General features: G+C 46.3%; 1 long non-coding RNA gene across 1 annotated transcript in view; it reads right to left on the bottom strand.

Moving 5' to 3' along the window:
* LOC142939489 (uncharacterized) overlaps positions 1–17,500 on the bottom strand; it is a 23,965-nt gene that overhangs the window by 2,339 nt on the left and 4,126 nt on the right. The gene's annotated exons all lie outside the window — the stretch shown is intronic.

The following is a 17,500-nucleotide window of genomic DNA, read 5'->3' as shown; positions in this document are numbered from 1 at the left end:
TGGGATTTGTGGCCTACATGAGAGTCCAATCAAATGTAGTTGAAATGGCCCTTTTTCAATTATAAGGGGAAAAAATACTCAAAAAGGGCCATTCCAACTACATTCGACTGGGCTCTCGTGTCAGCCAAAAATCCTAACCCAAATGGCACTAATCGTCCCGGGTGTCCCCCAATGCCATTAGGGACAATTCATGCCATTCGGGTTGGGATTTGTGGCCTACATGAGTGCCCCATCAAATGTAGTTGATATGGCCCTTTTTCCAACCCAAATGGCACTAATTGTCCCGGGTTCCCCCCAATGCCTTTAGGGACAATTCATGCCATTCGGGTTGGGATTTGTGGCCTACATGAGAGCCCAATCAAATGTAGTTGAAATGGCCCTTTTTCAATTATAAGGGGAAAAAATACTCAAAAAGGGCCATTCCAACTACATTCGACTGGGCTCTCGTGTCAGCCAAAAATCCTAACCCAAATGGCACTAATCATCCCGGGTGTCCCCCAATGCCATTAGGGACAATTCATGCCATTCGGGTTGGGATTTGTGGCCTACATGAGTGCCCCATCAAATGTAGTTGAAATGGCCCTTTTTCCAACCCAAATGGCACTAATTGTCCCGGGTTCCCCCCAATGCCTTTAGGGACAATTCATGCCATTCGGGTTGGGATTTGTGGCCTACATGAGTGCCCCATCAAATGTAGTTGGAATGGCCCTTTTTCCAACCCCAATGGCACTAATCGTCCCGGGTTTCCCCAATGCCTTTCGGGTTAATATGTGCCATTTCAGCCACTTTATCATATATGGTGCAATTGGATCTAAATGGGCTACAGCCACCAAACTTGGTACACAGGGTCTGTGGCTTCTTAGGAACACACACAGCAAGTTTTGTTGTGCTAGCACCTCAAATTGTGCCATTTTGGCATCTTCCTTAAATGAAATTGCTGTCTTGCGTGGTCCATATCTCCACAAATACACAACGCACAGGTGGGACACCTACGCCGAATTGTAGAGCACATCGACCTCTAAAGACCCATGTAGCTGGATCCAGAATCGGACACTCACAGCCGATGCACGACGTGGTCAAAGTAGGTCACAGGAGCCATATTGCGCGGTCCATATCTCCGCGAAAACACAAAGCACAGCCGGGACACTCATGCCGAATTGTCGACCTTGAAGTCCTCTAACCACCCATCTAGGCAGAACCAGAATCGGACACCCACAGCCGAGGCAGCGCGTATTTGAAAAGCGCCGGGCGATCTTCATACTCTGTCAAAATCCCAGCGAAAGACGAGCGCCAAAACTCTGTTTTGCGTGGTCCATATCTCCGCGAATACACAACGCACAGGCGGGACACCTACGCCGAATTGTAGAACACGTCGACCTCTAAAGACCCATCGAGGTAGATCCAGAATCGGACACTCACAGCCGAGGCACGACGTGGTCAAAGTAGGTCACAGGAGCCATATTGCGCGGTCCATATCTCCGCGAAAACACAACGCACAGCGGGGATACTCATGCCGAATTGTAGACCTTGACGTCCTCTAACAAGACATATAGGCAGATCAATAAACGGAGACCCACAGCCGAGGCAGCGCGTCTTTGAAAAGCGCCGGGCGATCTTCATACTCTGTCAAAATCCCAGCGAAAGACGAACGCCAAAACTTTCCTTAAACGAAATCGCCGTTTTGCGTGGTCCATATATCCGCGAATACACAACGCACAGGCGGGAGATCTACGTCGAACTGTAGAGCACGTCGACCTCTAAAGATCCATATAGGTGGATCCAGAATCGGTCACTCACAGCCGAGGCACGACGTGGTCAAAGTAGGTCACAGGAGCCATATTGCGCGGTCCATATCTTCGCGAAACCACAACGCACAGCGGGGATACTCATGCCGAATTGTAGACCTTGACGTCCTCTAACAAGACATATAGGCAGATCAATAAACGGAGACCCACAGCCGAGGCAGCGCGTCTTTGAAAAGCGCCGGGCGATCTTCATACTCTGTCAAAATCCCAGCGAAAGACGAGCGCCAAAACTCTGTTTCCTTAAACGAAATCGCCGTTTTGCGTGGTCCATATCTCCGCGAATACACAACGCACAGGCGGGAGAACTACGCCGAACTGTAGAGCACGTCGACCTCTAAAGATCCATATAGGTGGATCCAGAATCGGACACTCACAGCCGAGGCACGACGTGGTCAAAGTAGGTCACAGGAGCCATATTGCGCGGTCCATATCTCCGCGAAACCACAACGCACAGCGGGGATACTCATGCCGAATCGTAGACCTTGACGTCCTCTAACAAGACATATAGGCAGATCAATAAACGGAGACCCACAGCCGAGGCAGCGCGTCTTTGAAAAGCGCCGGGCGATCTTCATACTCTGTCAAAATCCCAGCGAAAGACGAGCGCCAAAACTCTGTTTCCTTAAACGAAATCGCCGTTTTGCGTGGTCCATATCTCCGCGAATACACAACGCACAGGCGGGAGAACTACACCGAACTGTAGAGCACGTCGACCTCTAAAGATCCATATAGGTGGATCCAGAATCGGACACTCACAGCCGAGGCACGACGTGGTCAAAGTAGGTCACAGGAGCCATATTGCGCGGTCCATATCTCCGCGAAAACACAACGCACAGCGGGGATACTCATGCCGAATTGTAGACCTTGACGTCCTCTAACAAGACATATAGGCAGATCAATAAACGGAGACCCACAGCCGAGGCAGCGCGTCTTTGAAAAGCGCAGGGCGATCTTCATACTCTGTCAAAATCCCAGCGAAAGACGAGCGCCAAAACTCTGTTTCCTTAAACGAAATCGCCGTTTTGCGTGGTCCATATCTCCGCGAATACACAACGCACAGGCGGGAGAACTACGCCGAACTGTAGAGCACGTCGACCTCTAAAGATCCATATAGGTGGATCCAGAATCGGACACTCACAGCCGAGGCACGACGTGGTCAAAGTAGGTCACAGGAGCCATATTGCGCGGTCCATATCTCCGCGAAACCACAACGCACAGCGGGGATACTCATGCCGAATCGTAGACCTTGACGTCCTCTAACAAGACATATAGGCAGATCAATAAACGGAGACCCACAGCCGAGGCAGCGCGTCTTTGAAAAGCGCCGGGCGATCTTCATACTCTGTCAAAATCCCAGCGAAAGACGAGCGCCAAAACTCTGTTTCCTTAAACGAAATCGCCGTTTTGCGTGGTCCATATCTCCGCGAATACACAACGCACAGGCGGGAGAACTACACCGAACTGTAGAGCACGTCGACCTCTAAAGATCCATATAGGTGGATCCAGAATCGGACACTCACAGCCGAGGCACGACGTGGTCAAAGTAGGTCACAGGAGCCATATTGCGCGGTCCATATCTCCGCGAAAACACAACGCACAGCGGGGATACTCATGCCGAATTGTAGACCTTGACGTCCTCTAACAAGACATATAGGCAGATCAATAAACGGAGACCCACAGCCGAGGCAGCGCGTCTTTGAAAAGCGCAGGGCGATCTTCATACTCTGTCAAAATCCCAGCGAAAGACGAGCGCCAAAACTCTGTTTCCTTAAACGAAATCGCCGTTTTGCGTGGTCCATATCTCCGCGAATACACAACGCACAGGCGGGAGAACTACGCCGAACTGTAGAGCACGTCGACCTCTAAAGATCCATATAGGTGGATCCAGAATCGGACACTCACAGCCGAGGCACGACGTGGTCAAAGTAGGTCACAGGAGCCATATTGCGCGGTCCATATCTCCGCGAAACCACAACGCACAGCGGGGATACTCATGCCGAATCGTAGACCTTGACGTCCTCTAACAAGACATATAGGCAGATCAATAAACGGAGACCCACAGCCGAGGCAGCGCGTCTTTGAAAAGCGCCGGGCGATCTTCATACTCTGTCAAAATCCCAGCGAAAGACGAGCGCCAAAACTCTGTTTCCTTAAACGAAATCGCCGTTTTGCGTGGTCCATATCTCCGCGAATACACAACGCACAGGCGGGAGAACTACGCCGAACTGTAGAGCACGTCGACCTCTAAAGATCCATATAGGTGGATCCAGAATCGGACACTCACAGCCGAGGCACGACGTGGTCAAAGTAGGTCACAGGAGCCATATTGCGCGGTCCATATCTCCGCGAAAACACAACGCACAGCGGGGATACTCATGCCGAATTGTAGACCTTGACGTCCTCTAACAAGACATATAGGCAGATCAATAAACGGAGACCCACAGCCGAGGCAGCGCGTCTTTGAAAAGCGCAGGGCGATCTTCATACTCTGTCAAAATCCCAGCGAAAGACGAGCGCCAAAACTCTGTTTCCTTAAACGAAATCGCCGTTTTGCGTGGTCCATATCTCCGCGAATACACAACGCACAGGCGGGAGAACTACGCCGAACTGTAGAGCACGTCGACCTCTAAAGATCCATATAGGTGGATCCAGAATCGGACACTCACAGCCGAGACACGACGTGGTCAAAGTAGGTCACAGGAGCCATATTGCGCGGTCCATATCTCCGCGAAAACACAACGCACAGCGGGGATACTCATGCCGAATTGTAGACCTTGACGTCCTCTAACAAGACATATAGGCAGATCAATAAACGGAGACCCACAGCCGAGGCAGCGCGTCTTTGAAAAGCGCCGGGCGATCTTCATACTCTGTCAAAATCCCAGCGAAAGACGAGCGCCAAAACTCTGTTTCCTTAAACGAAATCGCCGTTTTGCGTGGTCCATATCTCCGCGAATACACAACGCACAGGCGGGAGAACTACGCCGAACTGTAGAGCACGTCGACCTCTAAAGATCCATATAGGTGGATCCAGAATCGGACACTCACAGCCGAGGCACGACGTGGTCAAAGTAGGTCACAGGAGCCATATTGCGCGGTCCATATCTCCGCGAAACCACAACGCACAGCGGGGATACTCATGCCGAATCGTAGACCTTGACGTCCTCTAACAAGACATATAGGCAGATCAATAAACGGAGACCCACAGCCGAGGCAGCGCGTCTTTGAAAAGCGCCGGGCGATCTTCATACTCTGTCAAAATCCCAGCGAAAGACGAGCGCCAAAACTCTGTTTCCTTAAACGAAATCGCCGTTTTGCGTGGTCCATATCTCCGCGAATACACAACGCACAGGCGGGAGAACTACGCCGAACTGTAGAGCACGTCGACCTCTAAAGATCCATATAGGTGGATCCAGAATCGGACACTCACAGCCGAGGCACGACGTGGTCAAAGTAGGTCACAGGAGCCATATTGCGCGGTCCATATCTCCGCGAAAACACAACGCACAGCGGGGATACTCATGCCGAATTGTAGACCTTGACGTCCTCTAACAAGACATATAGGCAGATCAATAAACGGAGACCCACAGCCGAGGCAGCGCGTCTTTGAAAAGCGCAGGGCGATCTTCATACTCTGTCAAAATCCCAGCGAAAGACGAGCGCCAAAACTCTGTTTCCTTAAACGAAATCGCCGTTTTGCGTGGTCCATATCTCCGCGAATACACAACGCACAGGCGGGAGAACTACGCCGAACTGTAGAGCACGTCGACCTCTAAAGATCCATATAGGTGGATCCAGAATCGGACACTCACAGCCGAGACACGACGTGGTCAAAGTAGGTCACAGGAGCCATATTGCGCGGTCCATATCTCCGCGAAAACACAACGCACAGCGGGGATACTCATGCCGAATTGTAGACCTTGACGTCCTCTAACAAGACATATAGGCAGATCAATAAACGGAGACCCACAGCCGAGGCAGCGCGTCTTTGAAAAGCGCCGGGCGATCTTCATACTCTGTCAAAATCCCAGCGAAAGACGAGCGCCAAAACTCTGTTTCCTTAAACGAAATCGCCGTTTTGCGTGGTCCATATCTCCGCGAATACACAACGCACAGGCGGGAGAACTACGCCGAACTGTAGAGCACGTCGACCTCTAAAGATCCATATAGGTGGATCCAGAATCGGACACTCACAGCCGAGGCACGACGTGGTCAAAGTAGGTCACAGGAGCCATATTGCGCGGTCCATATCTCCGCGAAAACACAACGCACAGCGGGGATACTCATGCCGAATTGTAGACCTTGACGTCCTCTAACAAGACATCTAGGCAGAACAATAAACGGAGACCCACAGCCGAAGCAGCGCGTCTTTGAAAAGCGCCGGGCGATCTTCATACTCTGTCAAAATCCCAGCGAAAGACGAGCGCCAAAACTCTGTTTCCTTAAACGAAATCGCCAATTTGATCTAAATGTGCTACAGCCACCAAACTTGGTAGACATGGTCTGTGGCTTCTTAGGAACACACACAGCAAGTTTTATGGGGCAAGCACCTCGAATTGTGACTTTTTGGCATCGCAGGCAAAGTGAAAATCAAACTCATCCGATTTGCTTGAAACTTTGCGCACCTGTTTGGCTGTTCCCAGGTATGCCCCCTCATAAGTTTCAGCCTCCTAGCCCAGAGCCTACTCTAGATATTGTTTGGGAGGAATGGGAACAAAAGGGCCATTCGGGTTGGGATTTGTGGCCTACATGAGTGCCCCATCAAATGTAGTCGAAATGGCCCTTTTTCAATTATAAGGGAAAAAATACCCTTATAACTCAAAAAGGGCCATTCCGACTACATTCGACTGGGCTCTCGTGTCAGCCAAAAATCCCAACCCAAATGGCACTAATCGTCCCGGGTGTCCCCCAATGCCTTTCGGGTTAATATGTGCCATTTCAGCCACTTCATCATATATGGTGCAATTGGATGTAAATGGGCTACAGCCACCAAACTTGGTACACAGGGTCTGTGGCTTCATAGGAACACACACAGCAAGTTGTGTGGGGCTTGGTACACAGGGTCTGTGGCTTCATAGATCAAACTCATCCGATTTGCTTGAAACTTTGCACACCTGTTTGGCTGTTCCCAGGTATGCCCCCTCATAAGTTTCAGCCTCCTAGCCCAGAGCCTACTCTAGATATTGTTTGGGAGGAATGGGAACAAAAGGGCCATTCGGGTTGGGATTTGTGGCCTACATGAGAGCCCAATCAAATGTAGTTGAAATGGCCCTTTTTCAATTATAAGGGAAAAAATACCCTTATAACTCAAAAAGGGCCATTCCAACTACATTCGACTGGGCTCTCGTGTCAGCTAAAAATCCCAACCCAAATGGCACTAATTGTCCTGGGTTCCCCCCAATGCCTCCGAGGGACGTTCGGGACGAAAAGGGCCATTCGGGTGCCCCACAAAATGCTGTCCCCGAAATGGCCCTTTTTGTCCCAAAATGCCTGGGCCATATGGGCATAAAAGTGCCATTTGGGGGGGACATATGGGACGAAAAGTGCCATATGGCGGGACAAATGGGAACATTAGGGCCAATTCATGGCCATTTGCGGCGTGATCAGGGTTGACATTTTAAAGTGCCGTAACTCCTCAACCATTCAATTTACAGCCCTCAAACGTAGATATCTTGGACCAACGTTCAATTGTACGGAAACAATGTTTTGGGACAAAAAGTGCCATTTGGGCAGTATGGTTGGGACACATGAAAATTTCATTGTAATGTAGCCGGAATGACACTTTCTGAGTTGTAAATCAACTGACATTTGACCTGGAAGTTCTCCACAACACTTTGGGCTCAGAAGCAGACCTTTGGACTCTTATAACTAAAAGGGCCATTCCAACTACATTCGACTGGGCTCTCGTGTCAGCCAAAAATCCCAACCCAAATGGCACTAATCGTCCCGGGTTTCCCCAATGCCTTTCGGGTTAATATGTGCCATTTCAGCCACTTCATCATTTATGGTGCAATTGGATGTAAATGGGCTACAGCCACCAAACTTGGTACACAGGGTTTGTGGCTTTATAGGAACACACACAGCAAGTTTCGTGGGGCTAGCACCTCAAATTGTGCCATTTTGGCATCTTCACCATATATGATGCAATTTGATCTAAATGTGCTACAGCCACCAAACTTGGTACACAGGGTCTGTGGCTTCTTAGGAACACACACAGCAAGTTTCGTGGGGCTAGCACCTCGAATTGTGACTTTTTGGCATCTCAGGCAAGGTGAAAATCAAACTCATCCGATTTGCTTGAAACTTTGCGCACCTGTTTGGCTGTTCCCAGGTATGCCCCCTCATAAGTTTCAGCCTCCTAGCCCAGAGCCTACTCTAGATATTGTTTGGGAGGAATGGGAACAAAAGGGCCATTCGGGTTGGGATTTGTGGCCTACATGAGTGCCCTGTCAAATGTAGTCGAAATGGCCCTTTTTCAATTATAAGGGGAAAAAATACTCAAAAAGGGCCATTCCAACTACATTCGACTGGGCTCTCGTGTCAGCCAAAAATCCCAACCCAAATGGCACTAATCGTCCCGGGTTTCCCCAATGCCATTTGAAACTGCCATTTGGGCCAAAAAGGGCCATTCGAGTGCCCCACAAAATGCTGTCCCTTAAATGGCCCTTTTTGTCCCAAAACCCCTGGGCCATATCGGCATAAACGTGCCATTTGGGGGGGACATATGGGACGAAAAGTGCCATATGGCGGGACATTTGGGACGAAAAGTGCCATTTGCCGGGACAAATGGGAACATTAGGGCCAATTCATGGCCATTTGCGCCGTGATCAGGGTTGACATTTTCAAGTGCTATAACTCCTCAACCGTTCAATTTCCAGCCCTCAAACGTAGATATCTTGGACCAACGTTCAATTGTACGGAAACAATGTTTTGGGACAAAATATGCCATTTGGGTTGGGATTTGTGGCCTACATGAGAGCCCAATCAAATGTAGTTGAAATGGCCCTTTTTCAATTATAAGGGGAAAAATACCCTTATAACTCAAAAAGGGCCATTCCAACTACATTCGACTGGGCTCTCGTGTCAGCCAAAAATCCCAACCCAAATGGCACTAATAGTCCCGGGTTTCCCCAATGCCTTTCGGGTTAATAAGTGCCATTTCAGCCACTTTATCATATATGGTGCAATTGGATGTAAATGGGCTACAGCCACCAAACTTGGTACACAGGGTCTGTGGCTTCATAGGAACACACACAGCAAGTTGTGTGGGGCTTGGTACACAGGGTCTGTGGCTTCATAGATCAAACTCATCCGATTTGCTTGAAACTTTGCACACCTGTTTGGCTGTTCCCAAGTATGCCCCCTCATAAGTTTCAGCCTCCTAGCCCAGAGCCTACTCTAGATATTGTTTGGGAGGAATGGGAACAAAAGGGCCATTCGGGTTGGGATTTGTGGCCTACATGAGTGCCCCATCAAATGTAGTCGAAATGGCCCTTTTTCAATTATAAGGGAAAAAATACCCTTATAACTCAAAAAGGGCCATTCCGACTACATTCGACTGGGCTCTCGTGTCAGCCAAAAATCCCAACCCAAATGGCACTAATCGTCCCGGGTGTCCCCCAATGCCTTTAGGGCCAATTTATGCCATTCGGGTTGGGATTTGTGGCCTACATGAGTGCCCTATCAAATGTAGTCGAAATGGCCCTTTTTCCAACCCAAATGGCACTAATTGTCCCGGGTTCCCCCCAATGCCTTTAGGGACAATTCATGCCATTCGGGTTGGGATTTGTGGCCTACATGAGAGCCCAATCAAATGTAGTTGAAATGGCCCTTTTTCAATTATAAGGGGAAAAATAACCTTATAACTCAAAAAGGGCCATTCCAACTACATTCGACTGGGCTCTCGTGTCAGCCAAAAATCCCAACCCAAATGGCACTAATAGTCCCGGGTTTCCCCAATGCCTTTCGGGTTAATAAGTGCCATTTCAGCCACTTTATCATATATGGTGCAATTGGATGTAAATGGGCTACAGCCACCAAACTTGGTACACAGGGTCTGTGGCTTCATAGGAACACACACAGCAAGTTGTGTGGGGCTTGGTACACAGGGTCTGTGGCTTCATAGATCAAACTCATCCGATTTGCTTGAAACTTTGCACACCTGTTTGGCTGTTCCCAAGTATGCCCCCTCATAAGTTTCAGCCTCCTAGCCCAGAGCCTACTCTAGATATTGTTTGGGAGGAATGGGAACAAAAGGGCCATTCGGGTTGGGATTTGTGGCCTACATGAGTGCCCCATCAAATGTAGTCGAAATGGCCCTTTTTCAATTATAAGGGAAAAAATACCCTTATAACTCAAAAAGGGCCATTCCGACTACATTCGACTGGGCTCTCGTGTCAGCCAAAAATCCCAACCCAAATGGCACTAATCGTCCCGGGTGTCCCCCAATGCCTTTAGGGCCAATTTATGCCATTCGGGTTGGGATTTGTGGCCTACATGAGTGCCCTATCAAATGTAGTCGAAATGGCCCTTTTTCCAACCCAAATGGCAATAATTGTCCCGGGTTCCCCCCAATGCCTTTAGGGACAATTCATGCCATTCGGGTTGGGATTTGTGGCCTACATGAGAGCCCAATCAAATGTAGTTGAAATGGCCCTTTTTCAATTATAAGGGGAAAAATAACCTTATAACTCAAAAAGGGCCATTCCAACTACATTCGACTGGGCTCTCGTGTCAGCCAAAAATCCCAACCCAAATGGCACTAATCGTCCCGGGTTTCCCCAATGCCTTTCGGGTTAATAAGTGCCATTTCAGCCACTTTATCATATATGGTGCAATTGGATGTAAATGGGCTACAGCCACCAAACTTGGTACACAGGGTCTGTGGCTTCATAGGAACACACACAGCAAGTTGTGTGGGGCTTGGTACACAGGGTCTGTGGCTTCATAGATCAAACTCATCCGATTTGCTTGAAACTTTGCACACCTGTTTGGCTGTTCCCAGGTATGCCCCCTCATAAGTTTCAGCCTCCTCGCCCAGAGCCTACTCTAGATATTGTTTGGGAGGAATGGGAACAAAAGGGCCATTCGGGTTGGGATTTGTGGCCTACATGAGAGCCCAATGAAATGTAGTTGAAATGGCCCTTTTTCAATTATAAGGGAAAAAATACCCTTATAACTCAAAAAGGGCCATTCCGACTACATTCGACTGGGCTCTCGTGTCAGCCAAAAATCCCAACCCAAATGGCACTAATTGTCCCGGGTTCCCCCCAATGCCTCCGAGGGACGTTCGGGACAAAAAGGGCCATTTGAAACTGCCATTTGGGACAAAAAGGGCCATTCGGGTGCCCCACAAAATGCTGTCCCCGAAATGGCCCTTTTTGTCCCAAAATGCCTGGGCCATATGGGCATAAAAGTGCCATTTGGGGGGGACATATGGGACGAAAAGGGCCATTTGCCGGGACAAATGGGAAGATTAGGGCCAATTCATGGCCATTTGCGCCGTGATCAGGGTTGACATTTTCAAGTGCTGTAACTCCTCAACCGTTCAATTTCCAGCCCTCAAACGTAGATATCTTGGACCAACGTTCAATTGTACGGAAACAATGTTTTGGGACAAAAAGTGCCATTTGGGCAGTATGGTTGGGACACATGAAAATTTCATTGTAATGTAGCCGGAATGACACTTTCTGAGTTGTAAATCAACTGACATTTGACCTGGAAGTTCTCCACAACACTTTGGGCTCAGAAGCAGACCTTTGGACTTTTATAACTAAAAGGGCCATTCCAACTACATTCGACTGGGCTCTCGTGTCAGCCAAAAATCCCAACCCAAATGGCACTAATCGTCCCGGGTTTCCCCAAGGCCTTTCGGGTTAATATGTGCCATTTCAGCTACTTCATCATGTATGGTGCAATTGGATGTAAATGGGCTACAGCCACCAAACTCGGTACACAGGGTCTGTGGCTTCATAGGAACACACACAGCAAGTTTTGTGGGGCTAGCACCTCAAATTGTGCCATTTTGGCATCTTCACCATATATGATGCAATTTGATCTAAATGTGCTACAGCCACCAAACTTGGTACACAGGGTCTGTGGCTTCTTAGGAACACACACAGCAAGTTTCGTGAGGCTAGCACCTCGAATTGTGACTTTTTGGCATCTCAGGCAAGGTGAAAATCAAACTCATCCGATTTGCTTGAAACGTTGCACACCTGTTTAGCTGTTCCCAGGTATGCCCCCTCCTAAGTTTCAGCCTCCTAGCCCAGAGCCTACTCTAGATATTGTTTGGGATGAATGGGAACAAAAGGGCCACTCGGGTTGGGGTTTTTGGCCTACATGAGTGCCCCATCAAATGTAGTTGAAATGGCCCTTTTTCAATTATAAGGGCTATAAGTTCCCTTATAATTGAAAAAGGGCCATTTGAAACTGCCATTTGGCCCAAAAAGGGCCATTCCAACTACATTTGATGGGGCTCTCGTGCCAGCCAAAAATCCTAACCCTAATGGCACTAATTGTCCCGGGTTCCCCCAATGCCTTTAGGGACAATTCATGCCATTCGGGTTGGGATTTGTGGCCTACATGAGTGCCCCATCAAATGTAGTTGAAATGGCCCTTTTTCAATTTTAAGGGGAAAAAATACATTGCATTGCAAACTATGGAAATTTGACCTTATTAGGTCTAAATACGCCCAGAAAACAATGTGCTAGGAGGCTGAAATTTTTACAGAAATTTGAACTTTTTCCAAAGTCCAAGTGGGATGAAAATCAACTGAAAATTCCAAAAACTTTTTGCATTGCAAACTATGGAAATTTGACCTTATTGGGCCTAAATACGCCCAGAAAACAATGTGCTAGGAGGCTGAAATTTTTACAGAAATTTGAACTTTTTCCAAAGTCCAAGTGGTATGAAAATCAACTGAAAATTCCAAACACTTTTTGCATTGCAAACTATGGAAATTTGACCTTATTGGGCCTAAATACGCCCAGAAAACAATGTGCTAGGAGGTTGAAATTTTTACAGAAATTTGAACTTTTCCCAAAGTTCAAGTGGTATGAAAATCGATTGAAAATTCCAAACACTTTTTGCATTGTAAACTATGGAAATTTGACCTTATTAGGTCTAAATACGCCCAGAAAACAATGTGCTAGGAGGTTGAAATTTTTACAGAAATTTGAACTTTTTCCAAAGTCCAAGTGGGATGAAAATCAACTGAAAATTCCAAACACTTTTTGCATTGCAAACTATGGAAATTTGACCTTATTGGGCCTAAATACGCCCAGAAAACAATGTGCTAGGAGGCTGAAATTTTTACAGAAATTTGAACTTTTTCCAAAGTCCAAGTGGTATGAAAATCAACTGAAAATTCCAAACACTTTTTGCATTGCAAACTATGGAAATTTGACCTTATTGGGCCTAAATACGCCCAGAAAACAATGTGCTAGGAGGTTGAAATTTTTACAGAAATTTGAACTTTTCCCAAAGTTCAAGTGGTATGAAAATCGATTGAAAATTCCAAACACTTTTTGCATTGTAAACTATGGAAATTTGACCTTATTAGGTCTAAATACGCCCAGAAAACAATGTGCTAGGAGGTTGAAATTTTTACAGAAATTTGAACTTTTTCCAAAGTCCAAGTGGGATGAAAATCAACTGAAAATTCCAAACACTTTTTGCATTGCAAACTATGGAAATTTGACCTTATTGGGCCTAAATACGCCCAGAAAACAATGTGCTAGGAGGCTGAAATTTTTACAGAAATTTGAACTTTTTCCAAAGTCCAAGTGGTATGAAAATCAACTGAAAATTCCAAACACTTTTTGCATTGCAAACTATGGAAATTTGACCTTATTGGGCCTAAATACGCCCAGAAAACAATGTGCTAGGAGGTTGAAATTTTTACAGAAATTCGAACTTTTTCCAAAGTTCAAGTGGTATGAAAATCAACGGAAAATTCCAAACACTTTTTGCATTATAAACTATGGAAATTTGACCTTATTAGGCCGAAATACGCCCAGAAAACAATGTGCTAGGAGGCTGAAAATTTTACAGAAATTCGACCTTTTCCCAAAGTCCAAGTGGTATGATAATCAACGGAAAATTCCAAAAAGTTTTCCCATAGTGAACTATAGATTTTTGTGCCATTTTGAACCAAATGGCACTTATGTTCCGAAATGGCCTTCTCCAGTCTTTTCTCTCAAATTTTACACTTTAATTCACAGTAGAGATTTGAATCCTTTTCTACTTTAAAGAGGGGCTATTGAATATGAATTCCCCCAAATTTTGAGGTCGTAGCTGCAAGTTAAGGTCCCCAAACACAGCCCCAAAGGTCAAAATAGAGGCATATTGCCTTATTTTTCGGCCTGTTTTGGCAAGTGAGAAACGGGCCATCAAATCGTAGTGAAAGCTTGAAACTGCCTGATTTTTGCATAAATCTGTCCCCTGTGATACCATGATGCAGGATCCAAAGCAAGATCTCTGTAGACCCTTGGGAAAGCTAACTTCCGTTAGCAGCATGCTAATGACTTGAATCCAATTGAGGCTTGAAGAGGGTCATCTCTTGTCCATCATATGTCAAGTTCATAAAAGAAAGCCTTTTACAAGTGTTTGAAAATTGACCAAAATGAAGAGATTCGAACCAAATGGCACTTATGTTCCGAAATGGCCTTCACCAGTCTTTTCTCTCAAATTTTACACTTTAATTCACAGTAGAGATTTGAATCCTTTTCCCCTTTAAAGAGGGGCTAGTGAATATGAATTCCCCCAAATTTTGAGGTCGTAGCTGCAAGTTAAGGTCCCCAAACACAGCCCCAAAGGTCAAAATAGAGGCATATTGCCTTATTTTCCGGCCTGTTTTGGCAAGTGAGAAACGGGCAATCAAATCGTAGTGAAAGGTTGAAACTGCCTGATTTTTGCATAAATCTGTCCCCTGTGATACCATGATGCAGGATCCAAAGCAAGATCTCTGTAGACCCTTGGGAAAGCTAACTTCCGTTAGCAGCATGCTAATGACTTGAATCCAGTTGAGGCTTGAAGAGGGTCCTCTTTTGTCCATCATATGTCAAGTTCATAAAAGAAAGCCATTTATAAGTGTTTGAAAATTGACCGAAATGAAGGGATTCGAACCAAATGGCACTTATGTTCCCAAGCGGCCGAAAGCCAGTTTTCACCAGTCTTTTCTCCAACTTTTTACACTTTAAATCGGGGTAGAGTTTTGAATCCTTTTCTCCTTCAAAGAGGGGCTCGTCACCATTACATACCTATAATCTGGACGTCCTAGCTGCAAGTTAAGGTCCCCAAAAACAGCCTCAAAGGGCTTAATTGGGGCCTTATTCCCTTATATTAGTGGATTTTTTGGCATATGCAAGAATGGCCATAATCTCTCAAATATGGGTCCCAGGACCCCCAAATTCGGGCCACACATTGTGGACTAGGCCTACAATAAGATCACCTGAACAAAATCCCTCTAGATTATCTAGAAACGATTTTTGCCTGTACCAAACTCAGACCTCAGCATGGTGTACACATCCCTAAGGCGTACACCCTGTCATACTCTTGGTGAGATCAGACCAAATTTCACTTCTGAACATGTGGGGGCCCTGCTTTTTTAATATGTTGTAGACAGGCCCCAATGAGGCACATTCAAGTTGGATGGTACTCCCTAGCACTTAGCATGCCTGCGCGGGAGGAGGGGCAAATGGCCTACATTTGAATGGGGCATTTTGCTAGGATAAAATGAATGGAAAGTGATGCCCAAATGGCCCATCCTTCAAATAGTCATAACTTCTCACAACATGGTCGAATTTGACGGGAAATTGCTTGGCAACATTCCGCTTGATGAGGTGAATAGGAAAATGGTGAATAGAAACCTGCAGACCCTCTGGAAAGCTATCTTCTGTCAGCAGCATGCTGGTGGGATCAAATCACTTGATCCTAGAAGAGTGCCGTCTGGTCTCCAACAATTGTCAATGTTATACCAAAAATGTCTGTTATTCGTGCTTTTATAGGACCGGAAAAAAACTCTCTCGGCTCAAAATAGACGTTTTGGCGATTCCAAGGGCCATTCCGACTACAATTTATTCACGAAATTGACCAAATGGCCCTCCTTCAAAACATCATAACTTCTCAGAAAAGGGATGGAACTGGGTTAGAATTGAACGGAACACTCGCCTTGATGACTTGAATGAGCACATGGAGCAGCAAGTCCGCAGACCCTCTGGAAAATTATCTCCTGTTAGCAGCATGCTAATGACTTGAATCCAGTTGAGGCTTGAAGAGGGTCCTCTTTTGTCCATCATATGTCAAGTTCATAAAAGAAAGCAATTTACAAATGTTTGAAAATTGACCAAAATGAAGAGATTCGAACCAAATGGCACTTATGTTCCGAAATGGCCTTCACCAGTCTTTTCTCTAAAATTTTACACTTTAATTCACAGTAGAGATTTGAATCCTTTTCCCCTTTAAAGAGGGGCTAGTGAATATGAATTCCCCCAAATTTTGAGGTCGTAGCTGCAAGTTAAGGTCCCCAAACACAGCCCCAAAGGTCAAAATAGAGGCATATTGCCTTATTTTTCGGCCTGTTTTGGCAAGTGAGAAACGGGCCATCAAATCGTAGTGAAAGGTTGAAACTGCCTGATTTTTGCACATATCTGTCCCCTGTGATAACGAGATACAGGATCCAAAACAAGATCTCTGTAGACCCTTGGGAAAGCTAACTTCCGTTAGCAGCATGCTAATGACTTGAATCCAATTGAGTCTTGAAGAGGGTCCTCTCTTGTCCATCATATGTCAAGTTCATAAAAGAAAGCAATTTACAAGTGTTTGAAAATTGACCAAAATGAAGGGATTCGAACCAAATGGCACTTATGTTCCGAAATGGCCTTCACCAGTCTTTTCTCTCAAATTTTACACTTTAATTCACAGTAGAGATTTGAATCCTTTTCCCCTTTAAAGAGGGGCTAGTGAATATGAATTCCCCCAAATTTTGTGGTCATAGCTGCAAGTTAAGGTCCCCAAACACAGCCCCAAAGGTCAAAATTGAGGCATATTGCCTTATTTTTCGGCCTGTTTTGGCAAGTGAGAAACGGGCCATCAAATCGTAGTGAAAGGTTGAAACTGCCTGATTTTTGCACATATCTGTCCCCTGTGATAACGAGATGCAGGATCCAAAGGAAGATCTCTGTAGACCCTTGGGAAAGCTAACTTCCGTTAGCAGCATGCTAATGACTTGAATCCAATTGAGGCTTGAAGAGGGTCCTCTCTTGTCCATCATATGTCAAGTTCATGAAAGAAAGCCATTTATAAGTGTTTGAAAATTGACCGAAATGAAGGGATTCGAACCAAATGGCACTTATGTTCCCAAGCGGCCGAAAGCCAGTTTTCACCAGTCTTTTCTCCAACTTTTTACAATTTAAATCGGGGTAGAGTTTTGAATCCTTTTCTCCTTCAAAGAGGGGCTCGTCACCATTACATACCTATAATCTGGACGTCCTAGCTGCAAGTTAAGGTCCCCAAAAACAGCCTCAAAGGGCTTAATTGGGGCCTTATTCCCTTATATTAGTGGATTTTTTGGCATATGCAAGAATGGCCATAATCTCTCAAATATGGGACCCAGGACCCCCAAATTCGGGCCACACATTGTGGACTAGGCCTACAATAAGATCACCTGAACAAAATCCCTCTAGATTATCTAG

The sequence above is a fragment of the Anarhichas minor genome, unplaced genomic scaffold (assembly GCF_050575085.1).
Source record: "Anarhichas minor isolate MPS153535 unplaced genomic scaffold, ASM5057508v1 ptg000098l, whole genome shotgun sequence".
Lineage (NCBI taxonomy): Eukaryota > Metazoa > Chordata > Actinopteri > Perciformes > Anarhichadidae > Anarhichas > Anarhichas minor.
This window is presented reverse-complemented; position numbering and strand designations above follow the sequence as displayed.